This window comes from Ylistrum balloti, unplaced genomic scaffold (genome assembly GCF_031769215.1).
Source record: "Ylistrum balloti isolate Yb309-2 unplaced genomic scaffold, AGI_CSIRO_Ybal_v1 Utg371572, whole genome shotgun sequence".
NCBI lineage: Eukaryota > Metazoa > Mollusca > Bivalvia > Pectinida > Pectinidae > Ylistrum > Ylistrum balloti.
Window position 1 is genome coordinate 56691 of NW_026782808.1, and position 19951 is coordinate 76641.

Here is a 19951-nt window from a genome sequence, read left to right on the forward strand (position 1 = left end):
TGCATTCACGAGCACATGAATACCAACGGGATAAGGCGAAATTTAAGAAAACGCGTTGGCCAGAACAAACCAATTCCAATTCATCTTAAAATAATTACATTAAAATGTTATGATAACAATTAAATCTGTAATTAAATGAAAGTTATCGTGCTTTAATCGAGATAAATTACAAAAGTTTAATGCTCCTAAAGATGCAGCGTGATATATCTATTTAAGGTATAGTCCTTTCCTACATAATTTGTAATTTAATAACCATTAGTAAGAAGCCTTGACTTTTAGGGTTAACTCCCCTTACATCACACTATTTTGTCAGCTCTGTTCTGTGGTTCTCAATCTCATTTTAATTAGCCCTAAATGATCAGTATAAATATCTAATATTTATGGCGCATTTCCGTTTGAGCATATTGTGTTGATGATTTTTTGTTTGTTCTGTTGGTTTCCTTTCCGTCAACAGCTGAAATCATCCGAAGACGACACCTATTGAAAATGCAGGGGTGTTGGAGGGAAACCCAAACCCAAACCATATACCCTAAATCATAATTTCGATCACACACACTTTTTTGTATTAATTCAATTTGAATATTCAACTGTATATAGTAACAAAACTTTAACGTGAAGTTTCAGCCAAATCCTAGATTTGCTTTGTCATTCCTATAGCTAAATGGATTCAGAATTGACAAAAGTATTTGTGTTAAGTTGGGTAACGCCCTATCCAATGCTCACCCTCCTCCTCACATAAATGTAGTAAAAGTATTTCGTTTAATTCAAGAAATTCAATATCTAAGGAGTGTCAGCTTAGTATTAGTTGATTAAGAAATGTCTAACTCTTCGTAACCAGTAATACTTGTAAAAAGATTTTATATCAACTCACCTGAAACAAGAAGATCGCCACAAAACACAACAAGGCATTCTGTGTAATTTTGTGTTTACGACACGAGTAGCACATTTGTGTGTTGTAAGTTGAAAATATAGCAAAGGCAAGATAATACAGTAAAAATAATCAACGAAGGCACCTGCAAATGTAATTGAAAGTACTCTCGTTTCCTTGTAAATGGATATAAGATAACGTGACCCAGATCATCCAATTATATAGATTAGGCTATTCTTTTGAGCGTGCAGTCAATTGTTTTTATCGAGTGATGTCTTGTATTCAGTTCACCAAGAAAGTGGTCTTCCTTCTGATGTAATTTCTGGAAGTTGACCTAGTTGTCCAGGGTTTGCCTGTTTAACGTAGATGTGAGAACTGAAGTCCAGGGTTTGCCTGCTTAACGTAGATGTGAGAACTGAAGTCCAGGGTTTGCCTGTTTAACGTAGATGTGAGAACTGAAGTCTGAATACAGCGGTATGATGTAGTTTAATTCATTATTTAGCTTTATGTAACTAATTATTTTGTATTGGAAGATATCATTCTTTTGACACTCAAGATTCTCAATCGACAAATGAAAGTTTCAGCAATTAATGTAGTGACCTCCAAGTATAAATTTTACTGTTACTACATGATTTACTGTTAAAACTAAACTTAACCTACAAATATTAATCTATTACCTCGAACACGATTTTAAGGTATTGGGTTATTTTGTTATATACAGTCGAAGAAATAAGGTTTAGTAGAAAGAAGGTTGTGATGAACAGCCTTGACATATCCCTTTGTTTTTTGTCTATTCATGATTTCCATTCCTTGTTCTTGAGGTACCCCCTGGGCGAGGTAGTACAATATTCCTTTCGACCTTGAGCGAGATCAGCTCGTAGGCATATGAATGCTGCTAAGGGACCCCGTGCAGAACAACTTCCGCTTGTTTCGATGCATCAACCTGTCTTTAAATCACATTGACACAACAGGAAAATGATATCCAGAGAGAAATAAGACCATTAACCACGTGTCAGAACAAAGTTTCTTTTCGTTTTTATTTATAAAATTTTTCATCTTTTACGCACATTGAGATATGCGTTTTGATTTGAAAATTCCGGAAATGAAAGAATATATAAAATGAAGGTTAAAGATGAGGATAAGTTCCGTGATATTTAGGAGTATAAGATCGTTCAAGGATTTTCAATGAGGTACACAACAAGTTGTTGTTGTATATGGTGTTTTTCACCATATATAACAAAAAGGAGGTTATGTGACACGTTAATATCACATACACACACAACACACACACCCATACACACACACAAAAATGCTTCTTCCGGGATGAATTGACTTCACTTATGTGCTCTTTGTTTACACCGGTTTGGACGTAATCATATAACTGTCAGTTTCAGATAAACACGTTAAGTAGAAGTAAATGAGATTATCTTCAAAAAATTTACAATGACACAGAAGTGAATAGCATCCTTAAATACAATCTTTGGGATATTATCGACCCTGTCAATGACTTCACCTGCATCGTGCAGCTCTCTAGTCCTTCTAGGACTCGTCAGTGATGTTCAGAACAATTGATAGAAATCGTTATAAAATCATATCATTTAAAAACGCAACTGTGGACTTCTTATTATGCGTTCTAATTTCCGCGAGTGCTTGAAGTGCCCTTTCGGTCATATTTCTACATCTCAACCAATCAACCTGGAAGGTCATATACCAATTGTCTGAGAGTGGAATAACGCATCTTAATATGTTTAAAATTTTAAAATAAATCAAGACCACACTCTGGTTGTATTCTGTATCAAAATTATTAGTTTTCTTATACTGACGTCAACTCTCGCTGGTCTCCAAGGTCAAATCTGTTCTACCACTGCACGTTTCATGATGAAAGCAATGGTCAAAACAAAAACTCGCATGTAATACCTGTAAAATCTGACATTTTTCAAATGAAGAGAAATGTTTACGTTTGATCAATATATACATAGAGCTTATTGTCGGAGAAGCAGAAGACGTTACACTTCCTAAACACATGGTTGTATTCTTCTTAAACAATGTCATTAGTAATGAATCATTTTCTTGTTCATGGTTTGCCCTAGTTTCATTGAATTAGACTTTGAATTAAAACTCTAAAAGACACATTGGTATTCTCTTTGTTGGTATTGTATTGTAATCAAAACACCATCATCAAAAGGGTACGGAAATGTGTAATTTCCTTATAACAATTAAGAACGGCACGACATATTAGGTGTTTTTATTTTAATTGAGGGCACTATGGTCAACAACCATTTTCTCGAATTATTTCTATATCACTGGAAACTATTATGATTTCTATAAATCTAGAAAATTTAAACAATGACATTGTCGTCAAAGATTCCAGATTCATTACGATTCATAAAAAATATTAAAGATATTCACCTACCAAATTAGCTCTACTACATCGTATTTCGTACACTTCTCTCTCAAATACTATTAGGTCTTCAGCAATGTTTGCAATTTGTCGTTGAGATTTATTATGTTGCCAAACATACGTTGTTAGACGATGGTCATGAAAACTTTGGTATACACAGAGAGACTAAGGTCATATAACTCTGGGAGTCTTTTTAATAACATCGAAACACAACCAATAAATATTCCCGTGATTGGATATTTTTGTTACAACTCAGAGAACGGATAAAAGACATGCAGCCAAGGAACCCCGACTAAAATATTGGTATACAAAAAGGATTTTACACTCTTAAAGTGAAATACGACTTGGTTTGTGTGAGGTATGAATATTATTTTAAAGAAAATGTAATTGGTTGTTAAGTGTGAAAAGAAACTATCGAACCATTTACAACTCGATTCAGGAAAGAAGGGCTATTTCTGTTTATAAAAAATGAGGTCGAATGTAGGCAAATCTGTTCCTATGTCAGAGAAACAGATATAAAGGCCGCATCCTGCTTGAAAATGATTTTAGAAACATGTCGAGCTATGATAACACGGTCTTATTGTTAATACGAACATATATATGTACCGCCTTCCGAAACGTGAGAATCATGTTGCACAATATTCCTCTCTTCATTTAATGTGTCCGAAACCTGGATCGATTTCATGGAAAGTCTAGAGAACACGGCCAGCGTCCGTTCGATTGATCAAGACTCTGTTCGACCTTTTAAGCCACAATGTTGAAAGGTGACATCACATCTAGTGCAATTCATGGGTTTTTTGTCGCCCCGTCATTAAAGCGGCTCATTATGACTACCATAACTCTAAATCGGTTTGGGTTGGAAAATAGAATTTGTTTTGAAATTTCAGAGAATTCCTGTTTAGTGCGTTTGTGTTGAGTATGGTTGTTAGGGGACGAAAGATGTTTTACTCTATGGTATATATCAGGGTCATCAATGTAAATGATATAATGTTCATGCTGTTTTACTTATAATCAACCTTTTTATATCTATAGTTTTACTGACATCTTTAAGCTAAAATGGATCTACCGTTCTGAGTGAGTCGCTACTTCATTGTTTTTATTGTGTAATTGTCATTTTTAAACAGAAATCGTAAACAAAGCAAAATTTACAACTTTTACCCATCATCGGTGAAGAATATATTTCTGTTTCTGACACTTTTGAAAAAATAAGTGTTTGCGAGCGATATATTTTTGCGATCACAAAAGTCGCGAAAATCAACCTTTGCGAACCTGTATTCTTTATTAAACAATAATTAAAGACTGGTTTAGATCAGTGTATAATCAATGTAAGATCTGTACCAGACACAAAAGTCTGTAGACATATGAATGTGTGAACTTCTCTTTCATGATGATACCTTGTGTAGGTACACAAACACGTGGGGTTGCCTTGGGTACTCCGGTTTCCTCACACAGTAAGGCCCCCGCGAACTTCCGTCCAGGCCAACAAGAGTGATTAATATAAACTGATAGCTTGTTTCGTAATTGTCGTAAAATAAACAAAGTTTACATTATTTTACCTTGTATATATCAAATTATGCAATGCTGTGTTTCGTTTGGTTTTATATTTCATAAACGAACTACAATTCACTATTATACCTATATATGATGTAGGGAATACACATGACCATTTTAACAGAACGATTTGTATAAGGAAACAATGAATGTTGATAAGCATGAAATGTTGACGGTAACTATTTGACAATACGATATAAAGCCTACAACTGAAACCTGTATCCATATGATGATTCCTTTGTTTCTATATATACATACATCTTATTGTGATACTATTGGGAAGACCAACTTCTACGGTACACAAGGACCTCGACACGATCTAATGTTGAGCGATCTAGTTAATCATAAAGTGCACATCGTTACGCCTGTGTACTTTCATTCAAATTGACCTATATATTCTAAATGTTCTAGTTCTAGATATCATCATTGTAACTGAAATTTCATAAAGATATAACAACATAAAACATATAGAAAAATCAATATAAAATTTGTGTAATGAAAGGAAGTATGATAGATAAACGAAATAAACACTTTAACCCTGTCCATTTATGGAATTATACAAATGGCACACGAGAAAAATACCATTCCATACAAATTAGACATAGTAGAGCACAATTATGAATGAAAATGGATCTCACAAATATGTCGTCCTTCTAGGGCTAGTCAGTGATGCTAAGTGCCTCAATTATTTTGAAACCTAGCAGGCAGATGAAAATCAAATTAAGGAATGCATATATTCGTGTGATTTTATCTTTATCGGCATCGCTTACATTTGATCAAGTCGCAGAGCCGTTGGGAATGATATACCTTAACATCAACGGATTTTGTAGACTACTGCACAAATCTCATGCTAATAGTTATATATTGTCTTTTTGTACAGTACGTAAATAACTTGTTAATATAAAATGCATCTAATTACCAGAGCAACAATTCGTCACAAACGATGCTGTTCACTTTACAGGCCACGTGGCAGCCAATGTGTTCCCTTTTTAATCTTAAAATAAATATTGTAATTTTCCCTCCCGGAGATATATTGTGTATTCTCATGTAAACAGTGCTGCGCCCCGTTGAGTTCGTCAAGTTCTTTGTAATCTACTTATTGACTCCGATGTTCATGTTTCAACATGTCTCTATTGAGGTATCAATAATGTTGATGAAGAAGAATGAAATGTCTAAGTCAGCCATTTATTTTATGTCACACAACGTTTTCCATGAAACCGAAATCATTGAATAATTATTAGATTATTGATTTTGAAGGTATCTATTTCGTACAAAACACAAATTGTGAAAATTTAATAAAACGAACAAATTATTATTTTTTCATTACTTAGATATGAGCACTGTCTTTAAAATTTAGGAAAATAGCCCAACACAATACTGTGTATCTTTTTTCACTTCAGCTTATTCAAACAACATACTCGTTTTGCACGTGTGACACGGGATGCACTCACGCGGTCATGTCCTAAAGTTGAAATTGCATCCTTAGACCTAGATGTAACAGCAATCAACACAACACTTTGGACTTAACGATAACCCACAACAATTCACGCGTTGCACAGTTTACACGACACTTTGGACTTAATGAATTCTGAAACGATCCCTACAACACTTTATACAATAAATTGTAAATAACAACTCAGTCTTGAACTCACTCGTCAGCACGAGACAAAACAAATGACAACCAAATGTTGAATATCAATTATCACGACAAATTATAGATGACGTTGCGCCAACAATTTACACAACAGATTACAAAGAACAATTATATTCACAATCAACGACCAACACATCGATACACTACAAATAACGCCTACAAATTACATTTGGCAATTTCTTCTCGGTTAAAAAAGCACAACGTCAAGACAACCATTTGACATAGACGTTACTTTCTTATAATGAAAACATGTTGAGTTTTATCTCCAAAGCGTTAGTCTGCAGTTAAAATCCTACCAAATAAAAGAATTACCCCTATAACGCCAAACAGTTTTTAGTTTTGTCTCTCATTCGACAATGTTAACATATTTGCACTAAAGCAATATGGTTATCTATCATCAACCTCCATTATTGGTGACGGGCCTCAGGCTTCAACTTAAAAATCTGCTGTGGTGATATGCCATTTTTTTCCCTATTTTTATAAATATTCTCATTCGTTTACTTTACTTTATGCTTTTAAAGTGGATATCTGAAACTGTTGATAGGGCAAGTGTTATTCATGACGAATATTTCTATCTTACGTTTAAGCTTGTTTAAGGATGCCATTAGTTATCATTAATTCTGTAAAACGGCTTCACTTCGCACAAATTGAGGACTCAAAATTAATATCTTTTGTGGCAAGAAAACTCTGCCACAGGTTGTAATATTCGCAACAAACTAAGTACTGACTAGTTTAAAAAAACACACAAAAAAAAGACCAATAACAAGGCAAATATCTCCTGGTTTTAGTCGTATGAATTGTAATATTGCGTAATTGTTCACTGCATTATGAACGTCTTTGCCCAAATAATTCCCAGTGGATTCTATTATGGAATGTGTTTTAGCTTTGCACGTCGAAGAAAGGCGCCATCACACCATGGAAGTGTTGTTATCAAAATACATCATCATAGCACATTTGTAAGTTTAATCTTCTGTGGCTCCAGTGTCCATTTCGATTTCTGTTAAAGCATTGTCATTAAACATCATTCCTAATTGCCAATTACCATTTTTCAAATTATTTCAATTATACTATACATTAAATAGAATTTATCGGAAACCATAGTTACGGATGTCAGAAAATGGTATTTAAATTTGTTTGGCAAACGAAATATTCACTGCGTGAAATGGCTTCGTAAGTCAACTCTCCTGTATCATTATAGTTTGGTCCTTGAATAAGAAACATAAAGCTTATTGTGTTTTATTCAATTCACATATTTATATATATATATATAAAGCTTATTCATTTATCTATTCCTTTTTTTGATGACTTTTTATTTTTGGTTTATTGGTTTTTTTATTGTTTTTGTCAACTGTGAGCTTTCAAAAATACTTTTTTTTTATATCCGAGGACGTTTCAAAAAGTATAACAACTTGCTGTCGCCATGTTTTACTTTGTAAGACAAATTTGATATCTAAATCGTCGATTTAACACTGTAGTCTTTTGTACACCTGCCAAATGTGCTTTAAGTCTATCCCAGCAAACATGGAAAAAAGTGCTAGGCGCAAATACTATAAGTGATTGTAAAAATAGCATTTCCACTGATTGTCCATAAAGTGACTTGAAAAAGTGAAATATTAATTAATCTACAAAGAAAATAAATCCTCGTTGTGTGTTTCTATCTCACATTTTTGTTCCTAGGAGTTCGGGTGCCCTGGGTCTAATACTACCTATCAGTATGCAGGGAAAAGTATACCCATGAGCATCATCTACACTAGCCTATACTATCATATTTTTTGATATCAGTTAAAAATAAAAGTGATATAATCAAATGTATTAAAATGAAAATAAATTAAAAATTCATAATTAACTGTCTTGTTGTCCATGAAACACTGTATATAAGAAATAAAGAAAATAAGTGGTCTGAAACAGCACTGGATGTGTCGTTGTTATCATCCTCGATCACCCATGAATAGGTAAATTTTTTTCTCTTACCCTTTTAGGTTAGGTTCATGCAATGTAAAATTTTGTAGTCTCTTAGCATTGTAGGCAATGACATTATTGGATTGGTGACGTGACGTCATTGAACTGTTGATGTGATGTCATAAAATTGTCTTGACAGCAGAATCCCCCTATCCCTTTTAAAGTTTGACTAATACAGTTTTCCATCCCCTTGGAGGTCTGATGGTGATTTATTTGTTGGCAAAATACTTCGGACCGTCTACGTGATGTCATATATACGAAAGGGAGGTTGGGTTGTTAACGTGACGTCAGTGAATTGTTCATATGACGTCAAACCATTGTTCTGAGAGAGAGTGATCCACCTGAGTTAACTCTGGGATGAGACAACGGAATCTCGCATGGTACGCAGCATGGATATACCCGAGAAAAGGGAAATCTTCTCCTACTGAAGACGTGGATACCTCTATCTGACATAAGAGAAGATGATGTCTCTAATTGAGGTAATCACTGAAAAAGACGCGAACATTGTACCGTGAAAGCATAGCATTGTAGTGAGTAGGTGGACGAGAGTGGTATGTGCGATACAAAAATCATAAACAAGTACGCAGTTTATGTGTTTGCTTGTGAAATAACAGGGAAACCAGAGCAGGATACTAATAGATAATTAATGATCAAGATGGATGGCAGTGTCAGATTGAGGGTTGGGCCTGAAGTGTTTACACTCGGTCAAAGATGGCATCATTGTCGGCAATATAGTTGGATTATTGGCCCAAGTTCAAACAAAGTCTGTTACTTTCCCGCCATTTTCTTTTGATCTGGTGTCCAGATCATGACCAATTATATATCAATTGAAAAATTTCCTCACAGAAGAGAACGGCGTATCAGATTTTACAACTACCGATATCGATTTTTACTCTGAGGGGTCCTTCAATAGAGGCTATGTACATATAAACTGAATGAGTACAATGGACAGATTATAATGATCTGGAATTGATAACTAATAAGTGGATATTTGTAATTAACACGGGCTTAATTCATATTTTATTTCAATAAAACACCGAATTAACCGGAATAAAAATAGAATTAGTTAATACCAGATCGATCTTACATGATACAATATTTGATTTCTGTGTGGGCGTTCCTAATCACCTAAAGGGGTCAGCTAATTGTTCGGTGAATGTTTGAACAGTCTCCTTTACTCTGATAGTCCGTCACTCTATGCGACATTGTAAGCAATATCAATGAAAAGATTCCCTTAATAGAAGTAAATCTGGGCCTTCTTTCTGTCAGTTGCGATTTCCGAAATCGCCTCGTAAGTTAGAACATGATCCGTCCCTTGCCTTATTGAGGGACGTCACAGGTATTTCATATCAAGATGGTCTTACCTGAGCTATTGTACAAAAGACATATAAGTGAATAGCAACATCTGATACTTATTTAAATAAAATACTGTGGAGCCAGACAATTAATTAAATAGCGTCCGTCCTTCTAGAACTCATCAGTGATACCAGGTGCCTAAATGTTAAATCTAGGAAATTAATGAGAAAAACCTATAGTGATTTTAAAAAATGTTAAAATTTAGATGGGGAGGTGCACTAGCCCAATAATTCAGTAAATTTCGTTATTTTCATATTTCTGATAATTTTAGAATAACGTCATGTACATATGTATATTCTGAAGCGTGTCACTTTTCGAATTAATTCAATTTAATTCAGGTTCGGGCAAATCTCGGGGTTTCATTAAATCAAGTCAGCACGAAATATCATTTATTTATTTTTTTGTTTTTTTGTTTTGTTTTTTGTTTTTTTTTTTTTTTTTGTTTTGTTTTTGAAAACCATACAACTGCAAAATAAGCCCAACAAAATTATCAAATTTTACAGCAAATAAGTAGTTAATTCAAATCTTTAATACGATCGTCGAATTCACCTACATCTCAGGTTAACAATTACATGGTACAAAAGATCGGTTATGTTGTTATTGCGACATATATATCACGAAGCATAAACTCTGCAATAAGCAAATCTTTAATTTTATTTTTAATATCAATGATAAACTTTATGGATGTTTAGTATTTACAGTGTGAACAGTACTCCATCGATCAGTAAATAAAATCTATCCAAAATGCCAGGGGATAAGCTTGGCAAATCCTGGGCAGCTGCATCGTTCGTCCTCAATGAATTTCAAACTGCAAATGTACTTTTGTTTGATATGAATTACATGTACTTTTAAAGAAGTTTACTAGGTACATTTTATTACACTCACCAAGAAAAGTGAAACTTGTTTACTCATAAGATTCCTGTAATATCAAGGGAAAAAATGAAATGTAAAAGGAGATTTTAATCAGATCATGTTTCTCATTAACAGTCATAGCATGTTCTCTTGTTTCGTCTGCCTACATTACGTCGTAGTTAGATTTTTGCTTCCACAATTTCAAATCATAATTGTCACCGTCAACATAGCTAAAGAAATTGTATTTATCCTTATCAATTAATCATTTCTATTTCTATGTGTGCCTTTGAAGCAGAATAATGCTGTTATCATTAAATGATGAAAAATTATTTTAAAATTCTTCGGAGATAATATGTTGATATTTCGTATATCAAATTACGCGGAGTTTGTTCTTTTCTCTGAAGAAATTACATAATGTTAAAGACATGACGTAAACATGGAGTCTGTTATCAGTGACTTCCATATATGGATATGAATTAACTACCCATCAAGACTTCAAAATGTCGACATCTGTCCATAAAGCTGTATAATATATTGATTCCAAAGCAAGGCTTTATTTCAAACATTGATAATTTGAACTATAAATCATATCGTTTGGTCATCGTTACCACTTGATAAGCAGGTGTCCGTTATCGACCGACTGTGGTCAACCAAACATACGCGGTCAGAGATACGCTATCATTAAATGTCTTTGTAAATATGTAATGAAAAGTCAATTTTATGACTGGTCAGCAGTCACACATATCGACTTGTTTATTGATTGTACGGGAAACACTGATCTCGTTGTTGTCTCAGAACTTCAAAAATGTCGATACTGCTTTTACATACAACGGATAAAGCTAATGTTACCTAGACACGTCGAAAATAGTAACTAAAATATTATAAAGAGTTTTATCTAAACAATATATTTGGGTGTTTTTTGCACACTAAGATTAAAGATGTAATTTGCTTTATTGTTAGATAATCGGTCAAGATATCGAAACTCGTGTTTGAATGTGTATATGATTGAGCTAACGACACTGGTCAAGTTGATTCCATATGGCCATTATAAGTTTGCGTACTGCTTGAACCGAACGTTACGGTCTTAGTACAAACAAATACGTCATTACTATTGTTAAAGTTGTGAGATGTAAACATCTTAACTATTCATTACATGGCTGATTTGTTTACTCTCCTACATTCTTAACAGTAAACATAGCAATAGTGGGCAAAGGTCACGTTAGTCTGTGATTATTTTACTGATAATTGGCAAAACAAGACACAATCGTATAAATATATACATTTGATGTGTAGGAACATCACACACTGATGTGTAGGTACATCATACACGATATTTGATGTGTAGGTACATCATACACGATATCTAATGTGTAGGTACATCATACACGATATTTGTTGTGTAGGTACACCACACACGGTATTTGATGTGTAGGTACATCATACACGATATTTGATGTGTAGGTACAACATACACGATATTTGATGTGTAGGAACATCACACACTGATGTGTAGGTACATCACACACTGATGTGTAGGTACATCATACACGATAGTTAATGTGTAGGTACATCATACACGATATTTGATGTGTTGGTACAACATACACGATTTTTTGATGTGTAGGTACATCATACACGATATTTGATGTGTAGGTACATCATACACGATATTTGATGTGCAGGTACATACACGATATTTGTTGCGTAGGTACATCATACACGATATTTGATGTGTAGGTACATCATACACGATATTTGATGTGTAATACATCATATACGATATTTAATGTGTAGGTACATCATACACGATATTTGATGTGTAGGTATATGATACACGATAGTTGATGTGTAGGTACAACATACAGGATATTTAATGTGTAGGTACAACATACACGATATTTGATGTGTAGGTACATCACACACGATATTTGATGTGTAGGTACATCATACACAGATGTGTAGGTATATCATACACGATATTTGATGTGTAGGTACAACATACACGATATTTGATGTGTAGGTACAACATACACGATATTTGATGTGTAGGTACATCATACACGATATTTGTTGTGTAGGTACATCACACACGGTATTTGATGTGTAGGTACAACATACACGATATTTGATGTGTAGGTACATCATACACGATATTTGATGTGTAGGTACAACATATACGATATTTGTTGTGTAGGTACATCATACACGATATTTGATGTGTAATACATCATACACGATATTTGATGTGTAGATACATCACACACGATATTTGATGTGTAGGTACATGATACACGATAGTTGATGTGTAGATACAGCATACACGATATTTGTTGTGTAGGTACATCACACACGGTATTTGATGTGTAGGTACAACATACACGATATTTGATGTGTAATACATCATACACGATATTTGATGTGTAGGTACAACATATACGATATTTGTTGTGTAGGTACATCATACACGATATTTGATGTGTAATACATCATACACGATATTTGATGTGTAGATACATCACACACGATATTTGATGTGTAGGTACATGATACACGATAGTTGATGTGTAGATACAGCATACACGCTATTTGATGTGTAGGTACATATACATCATACACGATATTTGATGTGTAGGTACATCATTCACGATATTTGTTGTGTAGGTACATCATACACAATATTTGATGTGTAATATATCATACACGATATTTGATGTGTAGGAACATCACACACTGATGTGTAGGTACATCACACACTGATGTGTAGGTACATCATACACGAAAGTTAATGTGTAGGTACATCATACACGATATTTGATGTGTTGGTACAACATACACGATTTTTTGATGTGTAGGTACATCATACACGATATTTGATGTGTAGGTACATCATACACGATATTTGATGTGCAGGTACATACACGATATTTGTTGCGTAGGTACATCATACACGATATTTGATGTGTAGGTACATCATACACGATATTTGATGTGTAGGTATATGATACACGATAGTTGATGTGTAGGTACAACATACAGGATATTTAATGTGTAGGTACAACATACACGATATTTGATGTGTAGGTACATCACACACGATATTTGATGTGTAGGTACATCATACACAGATGTGTAGGTATATCATACACGATATTTGATGTGTAGGTACAACATACACGATATTTGATGTGTAGGTACATCATACACGATATTTGTTGTGTAGGTACATCACACACGGTATTTGTTGTGTAGGTACATCACACACGGTATTTGATGTGTAGGTACAACATACACGATATTTGATGTGTAGGTACATCATACACGATATTTGATGTGTAGGTACAACATATACGATATTTGTTGTGTAGGTACATCATACACGATATTTGATGTGTAATACATCATACACGATATTTGATGTGTAGATACATCACACACGATATTTGATGTGTAGGTACATGATACACGATAGTTGATGTGTAGATACAGCATACACGATATTTGTTGTGTAGGTACATCACACACGGTATTTGATGTGTAGGTACAACATACACGATATTTGATGTGTAGGTACAACATATACGATATTTGTTGTGTAGGTACATCATACACGATATTTGATGTGTAATACATCATACACGATATTTGATGTGTAGATACATCACACACGATATTTGATGTGTAGGTACATGATACACGATAGTTGATGTGTAGATACAGCATACACGCTATTTGATGTGTAGGTACATATACATCATACACGATATTTGATGTGTAGGTACATCATACACGATATTTGTTGTGTAGGTACATCATACACGATATTTGATGTGTAATACATCATACACGATATTTGATGTGTAGATACATCACACACGATATTTGATGTGTAGATACAGCATACACGCTATTTGATGTGTAGGTACATATACAACATACACGATATTTGATGTGTAGGTACATCATACACGATATTTGATGTGTAGGTACATTACCCACGACATTTGATGTGAAGATAAATCATACAACGATATTTGCAAAAGCCAAAACACCAACGAATCAACGGCATATAAATTTAAACTCAGATTCAACAAAATCATCATATGAACAAAAAACATATACTGAGAGTTCTAAAAGTTACGAGGATGACACGATCAGGTGGCCTAGAAGGGTATGCGTCTTCTGTTTCATTAACCAGTGATATAAATCTTGGTCATTCCAGGTAAGTTATGTTTTGTTCCAGAATGAAAACATAGTAAACAAAGACAGAACTACTAGTCAGCACTCTTCTTACATAGTTGACGTATCGCTAGCTTATAGTCCTTATAATTAGTTTCTAGACAACATTTAATAATTTGTTATCGATATTATCAGACTGTATGTTACATCATAATTCAAAAACCACACTCTTCAACTGATACCTATCATAAATAACATTTTGATCGTATCATTAAACACACATTAAACAACGTTTATTGACTAAAGTAGCAGTGATTTTGTGTACACTCCGATAGCCGTCTTAACTGGATAGCACAATCACTAAACTTGAACAAGTTTTTTATTTATTGTGAGTCTTTGCCCGTTCTTACGTAGAATTAGTTTCAGAATATCGAACGACTGTGATTTTATAATAGTTCAAGGTTCTCGTCACACTCTCCCTTTAAGAAGCAAACAGATTCGACAGTTACAAGTTTAACACACACAGTGAGGTGCCATCATTGCGATACGTTTAATGCCGGATTAAGAACTAAATATCACAGGTTCCAAGCAATTACACAACGTTGAGTAAGATTAAAGGTGGGAAGATATAAAACTACTTCAGTAAAACACGTTTCCTCTTTCATCCTTGTATAGCAACATCCAGCTGCAATGCCGATTTATCGCGGTTCATAATAAACATGCTTTTTTCTTTTGTTATCGTTTTTTGTTGTTTTTTTGTTTGTTTGTTTTTTTTTTGTTTTTTGTTTTTTTTTGTTTTGTTTTGTTTGTTTGTTTGTTTGTTTGTTTTGATGATCAAATCTGTGAAAATTATGAAATTTATTGAATTATATAAGTGCACTTCCCAATCTAGATTTTGACTTCGATTACTTAGGATTTTTCTCACGAGCTCTACTAGGCCTTTAGCATCACTGATGAGAAGGATGAAAAATGTAGTATTCTTCTGTGTGTTTTATACAACTTCATCTGGGACCACCAACTTTAACAAGCTTCGCAAATGAGATCCATTCAACGTCAATGAAAAATACATGCAGAATGCATGACATTTTTTTTACATTTTGTGTGTAAAACGATATTATAAAAGGTAGGGTGATAAAGTTACACATTCCTATCATCCTCTGTAGGCTATTAAGTGGCTATTAAGTGGGTGGATGTATTCCCTGTATGCTTGTTATTGTACAGTCCTTTTCTACTGATAATATAATCAGGTCTAATCGTTAACTGAATGCACTATGTAAAGCTTCTGAAACTTAAATATTCCACACAATACACTTTAATATGCTTTTATTAAAAGGTGTCAGTTAGACCATTTTGGCCATCTGGTAATAACGTTAAAAAATTAGACTTGTTACTAAATAGCTAAAGAACAGCGCAATGTTGAACCTTTACTATCACATGAATTATTCTGAACGATGATATGACTGATCATTATTCATATGAAGGAGCTATATCCTAATAGTAGTTGTGACTGTCCTTCGTCAATTCAGCTAACCTTAGTTTCTCTATTTAACACACAATACAAATTTTCTTCTTGCTCCTGTTCATAGTGGAAATGTTTCGGAAGGGTGTTTCTTAGTTTTTATTACAGCTCTTTCTCCTTTTTTGCTCAAAGCGTAAAAACATAGCCGTCATCTCGCCTTAATTGATTGAAGTGATGGTGATGTTTCTTGCCGGAATACATAGTATCATTTCTGGGTCTTTTTCAAGTGTTTTTATTATATATTTCCATTCACAGGAAATTATTGTGGGTTCATTAGATTTGAGGGTGAATCACGCCTTCGTTTTTGAGGTTTATGAGCGCTTCAAAGATTCTACAATAGACACACAAATGAATAACACATTGAGTACAAATTTAGAGCGATAAAGTAGAGCCAAACAACTAGACGGTTATTATCCCCATAATTCAATTAATTTCTTAATTTTCAATGAACTGGAAGAAATTCTCACATACTTCAAAGGTTTGTTAAATGCCTAACTTGAGAAATTCTTTTCCTATCGATGGAAATACAGCTCCCATACGAATTTCTCTTGTAGGCGTTATGCAATCTAGCCAATATTTAGATGGTCTCGTATGAAATATTAATGTGTCGATAATGTAGTTTGATGCTATGGTGTTTTAATCAAAACTTTGAAGGTCTTTTGCAACAAGAAGTTGACTTAATCAATGACTTTTGTTTGACTTAGACAGTGAAGCGTCAACACATACAATAATGTAATCTTGTGCTAAATGTCAAAGATCGTATTCTTCGGTCAATCATTTTTCTTGGTCAACAGCGATTAGAGATGAAGTTACTAAGATCTGAGACTTCGGAAGATGTGAGTAGTAAAAAACAGATAATTAGTTCTCTTTCAAGATTTCTCATATTCAGGAATAAGTTAATTGTTTTGTTACTTCTAACCTTAATGTGATTTTTTTATTTCTATTTTTTCTTATTTATATTTTTTATAATGCCGTATAGCGATGATTTTATTGTCATTTGAAATTCAAATTTACACATATGTGATATAAAGCACATGTGATCTATAACATGTGTGATCTATAATATGTGTGATCTATAATATGTGTGATCTATAACATGTGTGATCTATAATATGTGTGATCTATAATATGTGTGATCTATAACATGTGTGATCTAAAGCATGTGTGATCTATAATATGTGTGATCTATAACATGTGTGATCTATAACATGTGTGATATATAACATGTGTGATCTATAGCATGTGTGATCTATAACATGTGTGATCTATAGCATGTGTGATATAAAACATGCGTGATCTATATCATGTGTGATCAAGAACATGTGTGATCTATAGCATGTGTGATCCATAGCATGTGTGATCTATAGCATGTGTGATGTATAACATGTGTGATATATAACATGTGTGATCTATAGCATGTGTGATCTATAACATGTGTGATATATAGCATGTGTGATCAATAACATGTGTGATCTATAGCATGTGTGATCTATAGCATGTGTGATCTATAACATGTGTGATATATAACATGCGTGATCAATAACATGTGTGATCAATAACATGTGTGATCTATAACATGTGTGATCTAGAGCATGTATGATATATAACATGTGTGATCTATAATATGTGTGATCTATAACATGTGTGATCTATAATATGTGTGATCTATATAGCATGTTTGATCTATAATATGTGTGATCTATAACATGTGTGATCTATGGCATGTGTGATCTATAACATGTGTGATCTATAGCATGTGTGATCTATAGCATGTGTGATCTATAGCATGTGTGATATATAACATGCGTGATCTATATCATGTGTGATCAAGAACATGTGTGATCTATAGCATGTGTGATCTATAGCATGTGTGATCTATAACATGTGTGATATATAACATGTGTGATCTATAATATGTGTGATCTATAACATGTGTGATATATAACATGTGTGATCTATAATATGTGTGATATATAACATGTGTGATCTATAATATGTGTGATCTATATAGCATGTTTGATCTATAAGATGTGTGATCTATAACATGTGTGATCTATAACATGTGTTATCTATAACATGTGTGTTCTATATCATGTGTGATCTATAGTGTGTGATCTATCGTGTGTGATAATAAATCGTAATATTTGTCATGAACTTAGATGTACAAATCTGCTGCAAGTTGATAAAAAACAAAGTATCCACCCATCCCCTTCCCTCCAAAATAATAGCACACACACACACACACACACACACACACACACACACACACACACACACACACACACACACACACACACACACACACACACACACACACACACACACACACACACACACACAATATGCTATTGTATCAAGCTTGCTAGGCGTCGTGCATTGTATCAATTGTATCACACAATTTTGAGCTCATGTTGTTATGTAAAACAATTAAAAAACTTGTGGAATTCCATTTAATCTTGATTGTCGTTACAAGTGTTTCATTATCTTTCCACTTTCTGCGATAGTATATGATTCGTTTTGGCACGACTTCGAAGCTAGCAAAATACAAGAGTGCAGAGTGGTTAACAATATTGATAAAAATAATGTTACTCTTACGAATTAATGTGTTACGTCTTATCCACTTACAAAACGCATTGTCAAGCGATCACTGTGTTTTCAAACTGTTTATTTAATTGAAGAACATGGACGGCCCTGGGCCAAACATGTCCGAAGAAGATGTGGTAGCATGGTGTTAAGTCTTCCCTTACGTGCCACACCAGACAGTATATATAACCCTTTATCCCGACAAACAAGTTGAAAGATAACACAATTATAGGAATACAAGGCAAATACATTAGTACTGTCTGCATCGGCCAAAACACACCGATAGGTTAACGGTTTTAACGCATATTCAACGGGGCTGAATACATATAAATATTGCTAAAACATTGACATTTAGAAATTATTGACAAGATGACAAAACAGATGTAACTATTGTTACAGATTCCGATTGCACAAGAGTTACGAACATTAACACATCTTACTTTATAAATGGTATGAAAACGTTTACCGTGTTTTTGGTGCGTTTTTTTAATTACTTCAATTTAGATAAGATACTGTTTTGCCTTTACAATGTACCTTTTTCACGCAATTACATCGACATACAAAGTAACTATTTTACTTCAAAAATGTTCCTATCAGATTCATCACTATCAGATGACCGTTACTTATAACATGATTTATGACTGTGGACAATATTGATCAATATGTATTCAATATATCTTTAATACAAACCAAAAAGCAGTAAATATTTTATTCTGAAAGGTATTGAGAATTATCCTGGAAAAATGTCCCACTTACGTTTGTCTCACTAACTGCTCCCATGATTGAAACTGATTACTGTGATGAGGGCGTGGCTGTAACGATCTCATTACCGTTGTGACGTTAGCGGACTTTGTCGATTGTTATTAAAGGTATCAATTATCTATCAGAAGCTGGAACGACGGGAGCTCCACTGGACATTCAAGCGGATGTTTGGACACTCCCCGCGTAGTAAATTGCGCTCTCTGATTGTCTCAGACTTGGGAGTATTTATCACTTAAACACTGACCCCAAAGGGTAACAACATATTGATGG